General features: G+C 42.2%; 1 protein-coding gene across 1 annotated transcript in view; it reads right to left on the bottom strand.

Moving 5' to 3' along the window:
- ankrd11 (ankyrin repeat domain 11) overlaps positions 1–19,234 on the bottom strand; it is a 65,695-nt gene that overhangs the window by 28,020 nt on the left and 18,441 nt on the right. The window contains exon 2 of the mRNA XM_028956757.1: positions 9,985–10,059. The gene's annotated coding sequence lies outside the window, so the exon portion shown is untranslated. The remainder of the gene's footprint in view (positions 1–9,984; positions 10,060–19,234) is intronic.

The raw sequence follows: 19,234 nt of genomic DNA, 5'->3' as shown, positions 1-19,234 counted from the left end.
AAGTAAACCTCACAATTTCTAAACTGCATGTGCTTAGACAGATAATTAAAATGACTTAAACCAAAAACTGTTTCATCATCAGTTGCAGACTACACTTCTTAGTGGTCCCCCCCCAAAAAAAAGAATTCAACAAAGCAAACTTAATAATTACTGCATGGATGATTATGTTTCAGCTGACAACATGTCATTTAACCCTAACTTATGCAATGAGTAGCTTCTCGTTTATTTAATAATCAAATCCCAAACCTTGTGGTTGTAGCATGCATCAAAGAAAACACCTAAAGATCGAAAGATTGCTGAAACTAGTACAATCAGGTTAAAAACTGTCCAAGGCCTTATTAAACTTTGCTTGGGAGCATAGAGAGCCAGAGGAGAGAACTGTGCCAGAAGTCCGACCAAATAAGTCAAGAGCAAAATGTAAGCAAAAACGTAGGTTGACAAAGTTCCAACCTCTTGTTTTACATTTCAAATTCTTATTTTGTTCAATATTAGGACAGTTGTTTAAAATGTTTGGCACAAATATGATTCCATAACATATTAGCTATTATTGCTGTGCCCAGTGGAAGGGGCCTAACATAGGCACATATTTATTGTATTTATTTATTGCTGGAGATGAGTCTGAGTAAGTCCTACACCATTTTTACTTCTGCCTGGTAGCTCTGTACTCAGTGATGTGGAAAGCATTGTGTGCCTCTCTCTCTTTCGGGCAGGTGCAACATTTACATCAGACTTCAGTAAATCTGGCTCAAGATGTGCAAATATAAATAAATAAAAATAAAGCTAGTCGTGGAACAGAGACGGCAGCTCCTGTCCTTCGTTCTCCACCTCAACCTCACAATGGAGTAGCTTTCAAAGGACATCTAAGAGCCTGCAGCATTACTTTCATCTACTCTTCCCGGCCCAAGCCTCTCCCTTTTCTCTCTCTAGAGTTAAACAGCAGACTCTGGGTAGGGTCCCTGGGTCGGTCCACCCTCCTCTCTCAAAGAATCCCACAGCTGAGATGCAGAACAGAGTCTTGCTGATGCAATCTAATGGAACATTGTATGAGACTGGGTTCAATGCTCAGAAAATAATGAAGCTCTCATTGACGGGCTAGATAATGCCCCGGCTGCAGTGAAAAAAGGTGAGCCATAAAAGAGCGAGAGGGAGAGAGAGCATTAAGACCTACTCAACAGAAAGGCAGGCTGGACGTTTACACACAGGCTTACGCCCATCTCACTGTACAGTAGAGAAAAGATAAAGACTGGATAAGGATGGTTGCTTCACAGCAGCTAAGCGGAATCTGAGTGGCTTCTGCAAAACCACAACAAAATGCAAAAAATAAATAAATAAATAAACAAACAAACAAACAAACAAACAAACAAACAAATAAATAAATAAATAAATAGATAATGCTACACAGGTTTCTGTCCTACATTCAAACATTCTAATAACCACTAGCTAACAGGCTAAGAGCAAAAATACATAAACATAAAAGGCATTAGCATTGGTAGCAAAGTTGTACAAGAATGTACATCTCTAATTCTTTGGTTTTGAGCGAGTGAGGCGGACCGTGCTTAGAATCCTTGACACAGGTCAATGTTTTGTGTTTTGGACGTGCCCCAATTATGACCCGGCCACAGGGTCCGTCTCCTAGGGTAAGTATGGACTAAATGCATTTGGGAAAATAAAAGACAGGCCGCCGTTCAATAGTCCAGAGGAGATAGACTCCCTTTGCCTTCCCAACAGGGCAAGGAACAGATCCATGCGTGTGGAGGGGGCAGGGCAGGGAGAGAGCAACATGACACTGGAGCCAACCCCACAGTCTCAGTTCAGAGCAAAGGTCAGAGCCAGCAGGCCCTATACTGAACAAAAGCTCCCCTTTCATAGAAGCAGTCAGAGGGGGAACACGCTCCCCCACCTTCTCCTAAGTCCACTCACAATAGGGCCATCCACCCCAACGGCCACGTCCCAAAGTTTCCCCATGCCACCCAAACCCATTCTGCAGTCTTCTCTATACACTCACTTCTGCCCTTCAAGGGCCACAGGGGTGAAGGGGCCACTTTGAGGTCTAAGGCCGATAAACAGAACAGAATAAAGTATTGTTCAAGGGAAGGTGGAAGAGTTCAATACTGCTGTGGCGGCAGCAAAAAGAGACAAAAAAATGACAGCCTGAAAGCAGAACCAAAAAAAGAAAGAATAAAATTTAGAGACTCATGCATCACCGGTCCAAACAAAGTACCAAAGTAAAGAAAGAAAGAAAAAAGCCAGACGAATGGAACCTCAAACAGAAATGGATGCTGTGAACAATTAGGCTTTTCTGCATGTAAAGACAATGAAGCCTGTCTGAAAACAGGACTATGAATATTCAAGTCAAAGTTTGAAACTGATATTAAATATTGAGAGCTTTGTGTATGACAAATAACAGACAAGGACTACATTCAGTAGGAATGTCAATGGGAGCAGATCAGGAGGCCTTCACCAGTTAGTCTTTAATGTTTTGTCAGAATTCAGCCCTCAGGATGTGACTGGTTCTTATTGAAACCTGCCTCATCTCACCAATAACACATCAATGGATCAATCCACCAAAATGGAGTGGCATTTAAAGCACATCAGCCAGGCAAAGAATGAAAGACGAGAGAGGACTGACTACTTTGCACGAAAAGAGAATTGAACACATCTGAAAGCAGCACTAGGCAGAGTAACATGAGCTGAACACCGCAGGACACACCTAGCCGACAGTGAGCATGTCAACGGTCAACATTAGCAATGAGGACACACAGATCAAGGGAAGTGCAGGGTGCAACCAGCCATGTGCTGACCACAGGCTTGTCCACTCAGGGTGCACAACCGGGAGGGGAGGAGGTGCGACAGGGGGGTGGGGAGTGAGCGCCACCGTAAGAACAGCAGTGTGGGGGTGGAGCCAGGGAAGGGAACGGCCAGATGGGGCCTGAGAAGCGTGGGAAGGGTTAAGTCTAGAGTATCCCCCATCTGCCATTTCGTCTGTTCTCTGCTCCACTGCCGGAGAGGGAGAATCAAACTGGGTCCTCATGTCTTCGCAGGCACAGGGGAAGCAAGTTCTAGACCTCAATCTGAGGCTACAATTCCTCACGCCACACATCTCTGCTCGTGAACCCCCTGAAAGCTATGGAAATTCTAAACAGATACTCTAAACAGAACCGAGCAAAACCATAGTTGTCTGCGTCTCTGAGACACAGCGATTAAGGAGAAGCACCAGGACAAGGAGGGGAAAACTGCTGCAGCCCACAGGAAGAATTTAGACTATGATGTACCCTTCAGCGCTGACTGCAAAGCCTTTCAGTCACTGGATATCCAAAATGGTCACAAACTAATAAGATATCTGGAGATGGTTAAGATTTCTTTACTTTTCAATAACCTTTGAAAAAAAAGTGGCCCTATTTTCCCAGGTGTCACATCAAGAATGTCTTTCAGAAATAAACAGATAGTGGCTAGTTTTCTGAGAGGAGGTACTAACTTCCCACCCATCAAGCTGTTGAATCATGTTGTCAGCTTTTCATCTGGAAATATATTGTATATGTATGTATATCTACGATATGAATTGGAATCAGAGGTGGAAAGAAAGACAAAAAGTCTACGAGTAGGCTCACACAGTCAGCCTCCAAGCAGCAGACCACTGCTGGAAAACATTGGATCTGCTACAACTCCAACACAACACAACACATGAGCACAGAGCTTTCTACTGCAGCGGTGTTCCCACTCAACCAGAGGCCCCCCACCCACGCAATCTAAAGCTGCATTCAGGATCATGCAGCCTGAAATGAGAACATGGCCTTGGTATTACTTCATGTTCCTTTTTTTTTTTTTTTTTTAAATAAATGTGCAACTACACAATTACTAAACATTCATAGTCGCACCAGATTATGAAAAACAATGTATGGTGGTGTGTACGCATGGCAGGATATTAAAATGAGTCAGTGGTATATAGTAATAATAATTACACAACCACCACCACTAATAAAATGTAAAATGAATGTAAGCGTAATAATAAGCTATAATAGTTTGAAAATAAATCCACATAAAATAAATAAAATTAATACTAATTATTATTAATTTCACAATAGTATGTTCACATTTCTGCATGTACATTTTAAAACTATACATTTACCATTTGTTTATGACCATATCTACAATAACACACTAAGATGTATGGCCATGTTTGAATAATCAATCACTTAGTTCAGTCAGTAAGTTATGGACAACTTAGTCTTTGTGAGGGTTAATGATTGTTTGTGAGGTGACACCCTATGTAATGCAGTCACACAATGATTGGACAAATGAGGATGTTGAGGTGTTGCACTGCAGATGGTCCGATCATGACTTTCAGACGGGAGGGTGGTAGTAGCCTAGTGGGTAACACACACGCCTATGAACCAGAAGACCCAGGTTCAAACCCCACTTACTACCATTGTGTCCCTGAGCAAGACACTTAACCCCGAGTGTCTCCAGGGGGACTGTCCCTGTAACTACTGACCGCAAGTCGCTCTGGATAAGGGCGTCTGAAAAATGCCGTAAATGTAAATGTGGGAAGAGGCCATGGAAGAAATTGTCTACTGAGCCTGAATAACGTAAACATGTATATCATTACAACCAAAAACAATCTGACGAAATGTGTGTGAAGAGACGAGAGTTTATTTGGGTACTGGAGTTGCATTGCATTGAGAGTAATGAATTCTTTTATAATTGCACTAAATTGTATGTGCTGCAAGCGGCAGTGGTCTGGTATGATATATTATTTTTGGATAATGTAAAAGAACCACTATTAGCTGCTCAGTTCCATTTCAAGCTGGACAAGTAAGTGCTATTGTTATTGATGTGTTTATTGGTCTGATAAATGCCGTAAATGTGAAATGTAAAAGATTTTAAAACACTAGATTGTTCCAGAAATTGTTTGAGTGACAAATCTGAGTGTGTTTACATAGCAATCTGTTTTAAGCATAAATGGCTCAGTAGAAATAATGTAAATCAAGGCAAGAAGCAATCTGACCCAAACAAACAGTAAAGGCCAAAAGCATTGTGCAGATTTAAATAACCGTCCCTATGCAGCACAACAGCCCTGGGAGGTTCCTCAGGTTCTGCACCATTCCTGGCACACTGCACACACACATCAACATTTCTGGAGCCAAAATGAAAAAAAAATGAATATACACTTAAATGCAATGACAAAACCTCCTGGGCCTAATGTGTCTATGCAAAGAATCAGATTTGACAAAAATATTACCCCTAAATCACCAACAAACGTCCACAACTCTGAACATGAGCTGATATGTAGGCTCAAGTGAGGGTCATCAACAAGGACATGCAATTGCAGGACTGCTACTAGTGAGGGACACTTGATACCAAGGTCAAAGCAAGCTGGGGGGGTGGGGTTGCAGACGAGGTGGGGAGGACTGTGACTAAGCCAAATGTGCAACAAGCGAAGTCAGTGTTTCTCTTTTCCACACCCACCTCTAACCAGCCAGCAAAAATGCACTTCATGGCCTCAACATTTCAGATTACTAGGAAGCAGAGGGTGGGGGCTTTAAAAATGCACCATTTCCTGAAACTAGATCCCTCTCCGAAGCAACCAGAAACGAAGTACCCATTACAGAAGTCATTAGGGTGGGAAACCAAAGCCAGATCAGGACGGGGGCTGGGAGAGCTCGCTGAAAGCTCCCAACACGTGAAATGGTGCTGCTGCTTACCTTCTGCTCACTCATTAACTCGACATAGCAGTCACAAGCACAATTCACCATCAACTGGCAGCCAAGAGGTCACCCCCACACATCCCAACATTCAGTGCCCCTTTTTAACCTTCTCATCTCTCCAACCAGACACAACAGTGAGACAGGCAAAAGCCACTTTCAAAAGGAGCGGACTGGGTTCTCTCTGCCCATCGATAAAAATTATTAAACAAATGTAATGAAGGGGTTTGAAGCTTCAACCGTTTCACAATTTATGAAACAATTAGAAGGGCAATCACAATTTTTTTTTTTTTATCTTTTTTCCAAATACTATAGAGTATTTTCGTTAAACTAGTCCAGCAGGTATTTTAGAGACTACTCCGTTCCTCTGAACTAGTGATGGGTAGACCGTCTCTTTATGCTCCCTAAAGACTGGGGACGCATGTGACCGTGTATTTGGTGTGGGTCCCATGCCTGGGTATATGGCCAGGAAGGGCATCCGACGTAAAACATTTGCCAGGTCAATTGTACAGACAACCAGCCCAGCTAATCCGCTGTGGCAGACCAAGCCAAAGAAGGAAGACGTCATGTAAAGTATGTTTATGGTCACGTACATATCACGTATATATAGTCACTGCTCCACTTCAGCGCTTTAACAAAAATCCATTGTTCATGTCCAGTTATTCATTGACAACATTTTTATGGAAGTAACTGACTGCAAACTTCACTGGTGTCCAGTGCAGCTCTTATCACCACTAAATGTCCCGTAGTACCCATTCCAGAAGGAGCTGGGGGAAACAGAGAACCCAAAACAAATACATTTAGGTAGTAATAAAAAAAAAAAACTCTGCTGCCTGTAGGGTTTGTGGAGGCATGGAGACACTTCTTTAAGCAAAAGCTTCTCGCAGCCGGATTGCATTGCTTCCACGCCGAGTGGAATCCCAGCTTACACATCAGGCGGCAGCTCAGACAAAACAGTCCTGCTCCTTACCCTCTGCAGCCAAATCTTTAGAGAAGGATTTTAAATTTAGACTGCTAAAGGAAGCAGTGATGGGAACGTTGCTTTGTAAAATGGTAGCAGAATTTTCTAAACAATCTGCTGCTGTTGGCTGCACGCACACACTGTTCGAATGTAAATCACATTAACACCGTCTTAATCGGCCCTGCTTCAGGACTGCTTCATACTACCTTGCCCTTTAGAAACTATACAGACAAGTTATTCCTGTGGAACCTTATTTTCGTAAGCCAAGACTGAAAGACGACAGAAGAGATGCAAATTTGCAATGCAAATTTCCAATATCATTTAAAACCTGTTACCTTTTAAATGAACCTCATTAGCATTGCATAGACATACTGATTCATATGTACTGTTTAAATAACAGTTGCAAAATGCTTTAAATGGCATTAATACCGTTTGCTTAATTACTTAAAAGAGCTTAGTATCAAAATTGCAGACGCCACATTATCACAGAACATTACATATAATTTCATATATAACATGTGAAAACAGCATCTCATAAGGATGAGAAATGTGAATACTGCAATGTAAAGTAAGATAAGATCCTGTTGCAACACTGACTGTTACATAAGTGAGCCAGCAATGACTGCATTCATAGCGTTCTTTTGCATTCAAAGAAGTTTAAAAAGCTAACCTAAATCAACAAGATATAGTTTGTTTCATCTGAGATCAAAACTTTTTTCCTTATTTTTGTTATTTAGTCAACACTTTCTTAGGTTCACATTATCACCGCAACATGGGTTATTATTTGGACAGTTTCTATGGTGTAACTGTGGTAGACAGCGACATTATAGAAAAGGGGAGCAGCTGCTTTACCTTCCGTAGCTAAGCTGAAACTCCTCTGTCTCCTCATTTCCTCCTTGGGGCTTCACAATGCACATGCCTGCTTCAGTGACAGTGACAGTGACAGCCGTGCTTCAGTGTTGATCGGCTACTACTCATGTGAATAGTCAGACAGAGATTTTTTGATGGCATGACATTAAAAAAAGCGGTGGATTGAGTGCAAAGTGCACAGAGGAGCCGCACTAATGAAGCTAATTACTAGGTATGCACGATATGAATACATTTAAACTGATACTGATAACAGATTATACCTGGATTCTGATTATAGCTACAGACATTTACTATATTTTTGACATAAGTTAGTCCTCCCAAGAGACTACATGCAGTGATGAAACTAATATTTTAGTAGCTTTGGTGTCTTTTTGAGTCACATAAGTGAAGTGAAATTATTGTCATTGTGAAACATTGCAGCACAGCACACATCGACAACAAAATGTGTCCTCTGCTTAGAAACAGTATAAAAGGCTTTCCAAAACTGTATCTTAAGGTCTGCGGTCAGTTGCTGTAGATAAAACACACAAACTAAATCGCACAAAGTTTTAGTCTTAGCTCTAGTAGTTGCTGCTGTGCCTGCTTTATATTGTTAGTAGACCCTGCTAGTGATGACAACCTTTGAAAGTGAGATGTATCAAAGTATAATTTGTGTTGGAGAAAAATTGTGAATTACTACTAATATTGCTTGCTACCAAAATGCTGAATAATTGATCCCCAAGAATTGGCCTTGCCAATGTGTGTTTTGACAACTAGCTTCTACAAAACCAACCCACCCTGTCATATTTTGGAAGAGTAAAAATATCCATTGCACCATACAGCACTCATAATCAGCACAAACATTGCATGTTCTACTGACTGTTTATACCCAACAGCATGGGCCCTTTCTGAAACCAGAATTGCGGTCTTGTTCTTCCCCAAATCCTGGCACTCTGTGTGCATGTCCACATACTACCGCTGAATACATGACTGAAATGCCATTTTGCAAGGCAATGATGCAAAATGTCCTTCTCGCTTTCTGCTGCAGCCACAGAGGCCTGCTTGTTTTTGGAGCACACAGAGTCTTTGAATTGAGCATTAGCATGTGGCCATTTAGGGGGGGGGGGGGGGAAGCGAAGGGGGTAGAGATTGGCGAACAAAGCCCCCATAGTTGTCTCATGCCGGGCCGGGAGAGTTATGTAATGTGACTGGCAGGCCCCAGTGCAGCTGCCCCGGCTCTACCCTCCCCCCGGCTGAGGAGGGCGGCTGCCGACTAATACCGTTTGAAAGTGGGGGGCCAGCTCTGAAAAGGGGTGAAGGAAAAGGAGGGAGAGGGAGAGAGAGAGAGAGAGAGAGAGAGCAAGCATCTTTTTTATCCCAGGGAGCTGATCACGCAGCAGCAGCAGCAGCAGCAGCAGCAGCAGACGGAGTAAAAATAAAACCGGCCTCGGACTGATTTACTGTAACGGGTGCCTGGAAACCATGTGACTGCAATCACATGAGAGGGAGGGGGAGAGAAACGCACGGTCCTGCCGACGTAATGAGCTTTGTGATCAGTCTTGTTGCTTTCCACTGACGGTAAACAGATACGTCTCTGATTTCAGAGGGTCACTGCAGAGACAGAGGGGGGCTAAACACAAACAGAAACCACAGCAAGGAGGGACTACTTCAAAGATGAGCAATTTCCCAACAACACTGCAACAGCTCAAACGGCCAAAAATACACAAAACCAGTATATTCCAGCAACATAATAAATAAATCCTCAGCACGTTTTTTTTTAATTCCCTAGCTCTGTATGGTGAGAAGAGAGTGGTCGTCTGTGGAAAAGCGTGGGCCGCCATCTCTCCTGCAGCAGCTTAGTCACATGAGCTGCATGCTGGAGATGGGGTCTCTTCATCCAATAGTGCTCTCTCTCTCTCTCTCTCTCTCTCTCTCTCTCTCTCTCTCTCTCTCTCTCTCTCTCTCTCTCTCTGAGCAGTGACCCACTTTCCTTCCATTCTCTCCTTTGCACAGGCGTGCACAGCCAATCCCACACGCGAAAAGACGCACACGCAAGCAAGCGTCTGTGCATGAAAACACACACACACACACAGAAAAACAAAAAGGACAGGAAAGCAGGCTCAGGGCATGCACTAAGCTCTCTGGTTTAAGGCATGCATACCAGAGCCCAGAGCAGGGCTTTAGTGTGGCCTGTTGGTACGAGCCCAGCTCCAGCTCGACGCCTGTGCGCTTCACCACTCTCCTCTGCCTCAACACACAAAAAAAAAAAAAAAAAAACACCACACATACAGTTTCCAACTAGGGGCCATCAGCAGGTCCTTGCTGCAACAGTAGAAAAGCCATTTTCCCAAACCCATCAACACAAGTGAATGAGGTCCACAGTAAAGTCAGGAGCTGCTCAAAAATGAAATGCGGGGGGGAAATAAAGTGCTGTAAAGTCATAATCCAGAAAGAAGAAAAAAATATATTTACCGATTCCATGGTTCCTTTAGGGGGGTAAAATGTTAAAATCCAACTGAAACTGTGAAATGCAGAAGTCCAGGAAACCTGCATTAAACATGAAGAGAAAAAGAAAAATAAGAAATGGGTAAGATTCACATTCTGAAAAGCGACCTGGCACTTGCAGTCACTTTTCTCCATTCTGAGCATGCCAGGCTAATTTTTACATGGCAAACTTGTCGCTAACCTGGAATTGCATCTTGCCACACAAGGAAAGCAGTCGTTCAAGTCCAGCAACTAAGTCCAGTTAAAAAAAGTTATCAAATTATGAGTCGGTCGTCAATTTTAAATAAAAGCCCAACCACACTATAATCTAATGCATACACATGCAGAGATGCACACAAACATGTTCTCTCTCTCTCTTTCATCCAGTCATGTGCACACCTCTCTCAAGTGCACAATGTACACGTTACTGCCTTGCTTGCATGCTCTTGCTTGCTTTATTTTCTGAGCTATTTCTTTCAATTTTGTGGGCAACAGGGATCTGCTATAAACTTCTGGGAGACAACAACATTTATTTCTTATGTAGCCCACACCCACACGCAGCATGTCTCAATGGGCTTTGACAAGCCCAGAATGTCTGGCAGATTCACATCTCCATTTAAAGGTAATAGAAATAAACACACAAATATATAAATATAAAAACTACCAAAACTGATCAAGAACGTATACATGCTAGAGATGTGAACCTTCACTGGTCTCACGATTCGATTACGATTATCAATGAATCACGATGCACGATTTTGTACATAGTTACATAATGTTTTCAAATCTTTTAGCCTTACCAGGCAAATAGAAACAAAAGAAACATTTCAACAAAGAAAGCACTCATATTTGACATGTCAGGCTAAAAGGCAGTGGTGGCCTAGCGGTTAAGGAAGTGGACCCGTAATCAGAAGGTTGCCAGGTCGAATCCCGATCCACTGCTCAGTACAGTGTGCACCGTGTGCTGTGCTGTGTAACTTCCCATCACTAGTTCTGGGGAACAAAGGAAATGGCTCAACACAGCAGAGGAAGGCAGCAATAGTAATGGTTCTAATAAACAGTTCATTATCTTGGGCCTCATTGAGTTTCTGTCTTGCAATATCAGAAAATATTCTAATTATTCAATATGGGAAAGTATATCATGGTAATTTTTGCCATATCATAATTTAAGAAATAAAAATACAATCACAAATATGTAACTGTATATTGAAATATGAACTGTGTACACTGAGGTGCATCCTTGCTTGCATTTATTTGGGCATGGATTTGACATGGGACACATCTGATTGATGAGCACAATTGTCTAATCACACAGGGACATCAACTCAGCGTGATTAACTGTCAACTGTGGATTTCCACCGTGTAATGACAGGCTCCAAATGCTCTTGCCCTGCCCGCAGCGGGGCGCCTGCACCCTTGCAGGCTGCCGAGAACAGAGACGAAAAAGGCCATTTTATTTTAATGTCTGAACTTTTTTTACTCTGCTGCATGCTGTCTACATCCCCAATGCCCTAGAAGGTCACCAACAAGGGCAGAACAATTTTAAGGATATAACTAATTGTGATTTATTTGACAGATATTTTTGCAATAGAAATGCCCCTTCTCTTTTTTTTCCCCAATATCCCAATTTTGGTTCGATTTCGATTGATTGTTTACATTTATGCCACTTTTCAGACGCCCTTATCCAGAGCGACTTACAATCAGTAGTTACAGGTACAGCCCCCCCTGGAGCAACTTAGGGTTAAGTGTCTTGCTCAGGGACACAATGGTACTAAGTGGGTTTTGAATCTGGGTCTTCTGGTTCATAGTGTGTTACCCACTAGGCTACTACCACCCCATCGTTCAGCCCTAGCTAAAACAAAAACATACTTTTTCCAAGCACAACGTAAGATGGAGCATATGAGGAGTGTCACACCCACTAGGTAGTCCATCAGAACAATTGATATAAACTGCAGGTTTGGTTTGCAGGGGTGGCCCAGTCACATCTACAGTGGAGATCATGTCTGTGAAGGTATTAGAAACCTCAGGGTACCAAAGATTTGACCAATGCCTGATTTAGGCATCATCTTGTTAGATGATTAGATTTTATTTCTTTGCTTAATCACTCCCCTGTGTGATTCACTCTATGCACCCAACAAAATGTGTCCTCTGCATTTAACCAATCACTCTCGGTGAGCAGTGTGTGGGGATTGTGCTTTGCTCAGTGGCACCTAGGCCCGCAAACCAGCAACCTTCCAATTACGGCTCTGCTTCCTTACCCGCAAGGCCACCACTTCCCCACTTTTGTTCTCTATCCTCAGCCATGACACACCATACTGACAGGTGAGTCTACATTTAAATCCAATGCCACTGCCTTTTCAAGCCTCAAGTCTGGGAGGATCAGAGCATCATCTCCCAGCAGGGGAGGCTCCCGATTGGGGTAATCCAAAATGGCGCGCCCTCTAATGAGGTTTGAGAAGAGACCTCTAAGCCTACTGTGAAAATCCTCTGACCACTCGACACACTTTGGCACGACAGCAAGGCAAGCACACTTTCACACAAGCAACACACACTTTAAGGGCACAAAAAAAGAATCACTGTCCTTTACCTTTAAAACCCTACTCACTGCTTTTCTAGCTCAACCCCTCCCAGTTCAGTTGACCTTAAAAGGGAACCACTGTGCTTGAAGAGCACAGCTCCTTCACAACGTCTCAAGGAGCCATTTGTTTTCACTGGCTGACAACTGGATACTTCCCCAAAATCCCAGGACAACCCAGAGCTACAAACAAGAGAAGGTCAGCAAGCTGCAGCTGACCCGTCAACCAGGCACAGTTCAACTTATTCTATTCCATCCACTACAGAGTGAACACAGACCCAAAAAAATGCTATTTCATTTAAAACCTGCAGGAACTGACTAAGCCGCTCCTTCAAAACAAACATCACAGACAAAGTGTGTGCTGATAAATGTAAGAGACAGGAAGGCTCCCAAATGGCTTGTTAAACCAGCATACACACAAATGGTCTGCACCTAGCAGGCCATAGTTATGCCCTGCCTCAACCTCATGATGTTAACAGTCAGTCAAAATACAATGGGTGGCACATGAATATTAGGGGTGTTGAAAATAAACAATGCATATATGGATGATTATGAATCAGCCACAGTCACAATGTACAGTCTTGACAAAAGTTTTGCATATACTCCAGAATGTTATGATGAGTGATCAGTTGATTTGCAAAGTCAGTCTTTGCCATGAAAATGAACTTAATCCCCCTACCCTCATCATTGCGTTGCATAAAAATGGTTTCAGAGGGAAGAATCTTGCCGCTAATAAGATTGTACCTAAATCAACCATTTATCAGATCATCAAAAACTTCCAAGAAGAGAGTTTGAAGTGTTGTGAAGGCTTCGTGGTGCCCAAGTCAGTCCAGCAAGCACCAGGACGTCACCTAAAAATTCAGCTGCAGGATTGGGGTGCCACCAGTGCAGAGCTTGCTCAGGAAGAGCAGCAGGCATACATTTACATTTACATTTACAGCATTTATCAGACGCCCTTATCCAGAGCGACTTACAATCAGTAGTTACAGGGACAGTCTCCCTGGAGCAATTTAGGGTTAAGTGTCTTGCTCAGGGACACAATGGTAGTAAGTGGGATTCGAACCCGGGTCTTCCGGTTCATAGGCGAGTGTGTTACCCACTAGGCTACTACCACCATTGGTGGGAACATCTGCACACACAGCGAGGCGAAGACTTTTTGAGGAAGGCCTGGTGTCAGGAAGGGCAGCAAAGAAGCCACTCCAAGAAAATAGAAAAAAAGACTGATATTCTGCAACAAAATACAGGGATTGGACTGCTGAGAAGTGCGGTAAAGTCATTTTCTCTGATGAAGCATTCATTCTCAGAGGTTTTGGTCACAATTGTACAGCGCCGCTACGGGTAGGAGTTCCACGGTGATCTACAACGCAACATTATTGACTTTACCGGGAGTTTAGGAAACCGCTCCCTTTTTGAGCTGAGCCCCACTGGGTGGTTTAAGAAGCAAAACCTCGCGACAAGTGCAGCAAATGACGCATTCGGTCTGAAAGTGGCTTTAGATTTACTCCAATGAGCAGAAAAACGGTCTGCGTTCAGTCCGCACTCACCTGACACACCGAATATCTGAACCAGGCATTATTTTGCCATTTAAAAGTAAAGTGATGGTCATTGTGAAACACAGCACATGGTGACACAACAAAATGTGTCCTCTGTATTTAACCATCACCCTTGCTGAGCAGTGGGCAGCCATGACAGGCACCTGGGGTGCAATGTGTGCTCTGCTCACTGGCACATTGGCTGTTTAGGATTTGAACCGCCAGCCTTACAACTACGGGTCCACTTCCTTATCTTCTAGACCACCCACTGCCCCACTGTTTGAAAGATGAGCTTAGACTGAACGCAGACAGTTTTTCCTGCTCATTGTAGCAAATCAAAGCATTCACACAGGTGAAACAGATCTTTACTTGTATTTGAAAATATCATGTGAAGTGATATAGAATGATAAAAAATTGTATATAGTAATATAATTTTTTTTGGATGCATTGATAAGAGGGCTTGACAATCATAATCACATCAAATTGTGAGACCAGTGAGAGATCAAACCACTAATGAATATACATAAATACTTCTAAAGTTGAACTTCACTAAACTAACAAGACTTTACTGATAGTCATTTCTTTTTCCAATCGGAGACAAGCAAATTGCCCCCAGTGTTTCTAAACTTTCATGTGTTCTTGTGAGGACATCTGACACAAAGATATAAAAAGGAAGGCACACCCCTCCAAGCCCCATGAGTAAATATGTGAAAAATGTCCTACAAACTGACAGGTGCACAGCGGGAAGGTCACGCTTGTCCATGTAATCCATGTGCTAGAGACATATGGGAGTGGGACAAGAGAAGTCATTTGCCTCTGCTTAAACAGTGAGATGCTCAAAAATGAGTGGTGCACCACCAACCCAAAACACTGAGAAGAGTGCCACTGACTAATACAGTGAGGAATGAGAGAGAAACTGAATAGGGTCAAAAAACAAAAGTACACCCACCAAAAAGCAGCAGTGCTGATTTCTACCCCATGCAACCTGGGAAAAACATATATCATCCAGTGGTGTTGACTGTCCACAAAGGGGTATTTTACGGTCTAGTGACTGACAGGAACATACAATAATTCATTTATTCCTCTTTCCTTCTCAGCTACCAGGCCATAAAACACAGAGCCACAAGCTTCAGAACCAAACACTCAATGGTTGCCCACTGCACTACACATGTGAGACCATTTATGATTAATTTAAACCGCTGGAATATTCCACACCCTTGTGCAAAGCGTCTGCTATTTGTGCTCCAAAGGAAATGGTTAAAATGGCTCCTGGAATTACATCCTAGACAAGCATCAAAACGCAGTATTGAAGGCTATAATAGCCGGCATGGGCAGTGGGAACCAGGGATTCACATACCTGGAGTCAAAACTTAATTCAGTATCAGTGGTTCAAATAAATCTATACAGGCCCTGTGTTTAAGATGCAGCTGCCAGTCTGCAGTTGTTGGTCTGAGCAACTGGGGCACATTTACAGATTCTGATGGAGACCGATGTAGATTTAATTTACCTTACTGTTGGGTGCTGAATATGAGCAAATGTAAATATGTTTTCGACAGATACTCAAGTAACAGAAACAGTTGGTATAAAATGACAATACGAATTGACAACTTCGTAACAATAACCATGAGTCAAGTACTGCAACAACTTCACCAGTTGGTGTTACACTTCCAGCAAGTCTGGATAAACTTAAAGGTTTGTTTGTCTGCCATGAAAGTACATTGCAATTATTAAAAAAAAAAAAAAAAGAATTTCAGATTATATTTTATGTGACACAAATTTAACATCCACCTTCATTTCATGGTTTTGTTGGTGGTGGGACACAGAGAACAGCCCAAAAAGCTATTTTATGATGGTAAGTGGGGTTTTTGTGGGGGAATTTGTGACTTCTACTCACTAGGACACTACAACCGGATTCAGATTTCAACGTGATTTATTTGCTTTACTTTCAACCAAAAGTGTAACAGCCTTGCAGGAAGGGCACAAAGACAAATGTGATCAAGTGAATGTGCACAAGTTTATGCACACAGCAGTAAATGTAAATGAGTAGAAAATTGCATAAAAAATATTTCGTCCTACAGCATCACACACACCTGATATGTAGGAACTGAGATGTCAAGCAAAAAAACAAGGAAAGTGTGCTCAACCTAAAGTAGTATTTTGTTGAAGCACCTTCTTATTTAATTATAACATTCAGTCTTCTTGGATACATGTCTGCCACCAATAAAAAGGCCCTGAGTTCAGCCCAAAGAGTTCAGCTGCCCTAGAAGGAATTTCCATGACATTTACTTAGTTACCCGCTATAGCAAATGCCTCGGTTCATAGAGAATGTATAAAGCATCAAAGGGATCTAATTTTAAAAGGTATATAAAAGGGGGTCCTTGTGTTTCACACAGACAATTTCTACAGTCACACTCATGTGGTGGACATGTGACCAGGAGATGTGACGTGAAGACACTGATTGCAAAACAGAGAAGAGGGGTCACAGAGAGGGGAAGACACAGGCCAAATATACATATTCAGTTTTGAAATGTATTTAACACCTGCGGCACGTCATTATTTTCATTTTGCAGCACTGTATGTGTGAGTGGAACATCAATGAGTGCAACATCCAGAGCAGCAATCTCCCTTTTTTTCCCTACCGTGGAGCAATATCATTTCATTTTCATGGACCGGCCATGCTGCACACATACTAAAGCATAACACATAGGGCTGCATGGTATAAATGGTATGCGACAAAAATTGACCACAGTCCTACCGGAGAAATATCACTCCTTACGGAAATGACAAAGTCGCATCAACTGCACGAAACCACGCCTACTTGCAGCACAAGCCATTAGACTAAAATGTCGGGTTGCAAGAATTAGAAATTTTGGTGGTGAAAAAGAAAAACATTGCAGCACAGAACATGGTGCACACAACAAAATATGTCCTCTGCTTTTAACCCGCAGTGCGAACAGAGAGATAATCCCAGTTTTACGATTATCTGGACAATTTCATGTGACTTCATGCCATCAGAAGGTTGCTGGTTCAAATCGTTGATCCTCCAAGGTGCCAGTGAGCAAACCACTGTCCCTACACACTGCTCCCTGGGCGCCTGTCTTGGCTGCACACTGCTGAGCAAGGGTGATGTGTTAAAAGCAGAGGACATTTCGTTGTGTGCACAGTCTGCTGTGCTGCAGTGTTTCACAATGACAATCACTTCACTTTCACATCCAGACTACTTGCCAGATCAGTTTTGCACATGCGCAATGTTTAGGTTTGTCTCGTTGGAATGGAAATTTAGGGAAAATAAAACTTCTTCTTCAGCTTCAACAAAAAGCTTCAAGTGCTTCCTAGGTGTAAGATCTACTTGCAGTAGATCTCTGGCAAAAATGAAGCACTGAAGTGTTTTTTTTTTTTTTTTTTTTTAAATAATGAGTCGAGTGTTGCTTGGGGCAGTGGTGACCTATCGGTTGTGGCCCTGTAATCAGAAGGTTGCCGGTTCGAATTCCGATCCGCCAAGGTGCCACTGAGCAAAGCACCGTCCCCACACACTGCTCCCCGGGCGCCTGTCATGGCTGCCCACTGCTCAATTGTGTGTGTGTGTGTGTGTGTGTCTAAAAAGTGCATGTATCAGTTTTCTGGGTGTGCGGGTGATCAAGCAGTCCGCTTTGACGGGACAGAGAAGCGATCCATGAAAGTGAAGCACGTACTGTGTTTTACATTAACATTAGGGTTTATACTCAATATACATGTCATTACCACATGCAACAAGTGGTAAATGACATTTATGTGCTTATATGGAACAATCACATAAATTGAGGACTCATCCACATAAATTATTTTCTGGGTTTTTCTGCTATTTTTTTTTACCGGTATTAAATTATATTAATCTGGTAACTGGATATGAGCCATAGCACTACAAAAATTAGCAAATAAACAATAATGCAACTTTAAAAAACTAAACCAAAAAGACCTACAAGAGCCATCCCTAAAAATTTGCACCAACCATAGCAGTTACTATTGCTGTTTGTTGAGCGCAGCCATAATGGGATTGCATAAGCTTTAACAAAAACCCAACATTTTCCTGTTGTCAGGGTAACCATTTCTGCAGACTTAGGATCAGGGTTCCAAGAAAATCAGTAGCCTTAATCTGTAATATTCCTTAAAACACTAATTAAATATCTGAATTCAATGATTCAATGAGGACGCAGTAGCAATTCTATTACAAAAACAGATTTTAGTGCCTCTGCGATTAAAAACCACCACGCATTTTCAACTGTTGGTCTTGTCGTCTGACTACTAAGTACCAGAAGGGCCTCTTTGTGTAGAGACATTATTGTTTTGGTCTAAACATACTGAAGGGCTGGTCCTCATGCTTTTACAGTATACGTATATTTCCAAATCGTTAGACAATTTGCATTTCAACTACAAACAAAAACATTCACATAACAATCATTTTCATAACAGAAAATAGTAGCCAATGCAATCACCCTTTAAAATTGGCCATGAGTTTGGCTTGTCTCATACATAATAGGTTTGCTTTGTTTAGTCCTGGCCAGACTTCTCCGGACAGCAAATGGACAGTAGATTCTGAGCTGATGGCACTGCTTGACATGTTTGTCCTCTGCTGCACTGCTATTTCCTACATTTATTTATGTATTTATTGAAAACAAATAAAAATGTATGGCATTTAATATTGTTTATTCTTGAAAGAAAAACCCCTGCAACACACCCAGTCAGGCTGCCTCAGTTGGTCGCACGTCTGCAACTAGTGCTTTGCAGTAAAGAAATGTTTTTCAATTGGGTACTTTCATTGTGTTCCACCACAATGTTGCATACGGTACAAAACAGTTTACCGCCACTTTCCAGCAGAACACTGTTGATCCTTAGTGGAAATTTGAGGGTAAATGAGCAGCATTCCTTGTGGTGATTCGACAAAAAAGGAAACCGCAAATAGTTGCGTGGATTGGCTGAATTTGCATTATTTGTTGCAATTGCAATATCACGAATTCCAGGATAGACTGACTTATGTGAAAGTGATGCATTATTGATCATACATCTGAACATAAATCCTACAAAACCCCTGCCTTTGTACAAGTGGGTCTATAAAAACTAAGCTGGTTTAAAAACGGCAATGGCATTAACACCA

The sequence above is a fragment of the Denticeps clupeoides genome, chromosome 16 (assembly GCF_900700375.1).
Source record: "Denticeps clupeoides chromosome 16, fDenClu1.1, whole genome shotgun sequence".
Lineage (NCBI taxonomy): Eukaryota > Metazoa > Chordata > Actinopteri > Clupeiformes > Denticipitidae > Denticeps > Denticeps clupeoides.
Note: the sequence above shows the minus strand (reverse complement) of the source record. Positions and strands in the feature narration are given on the sequence as shown.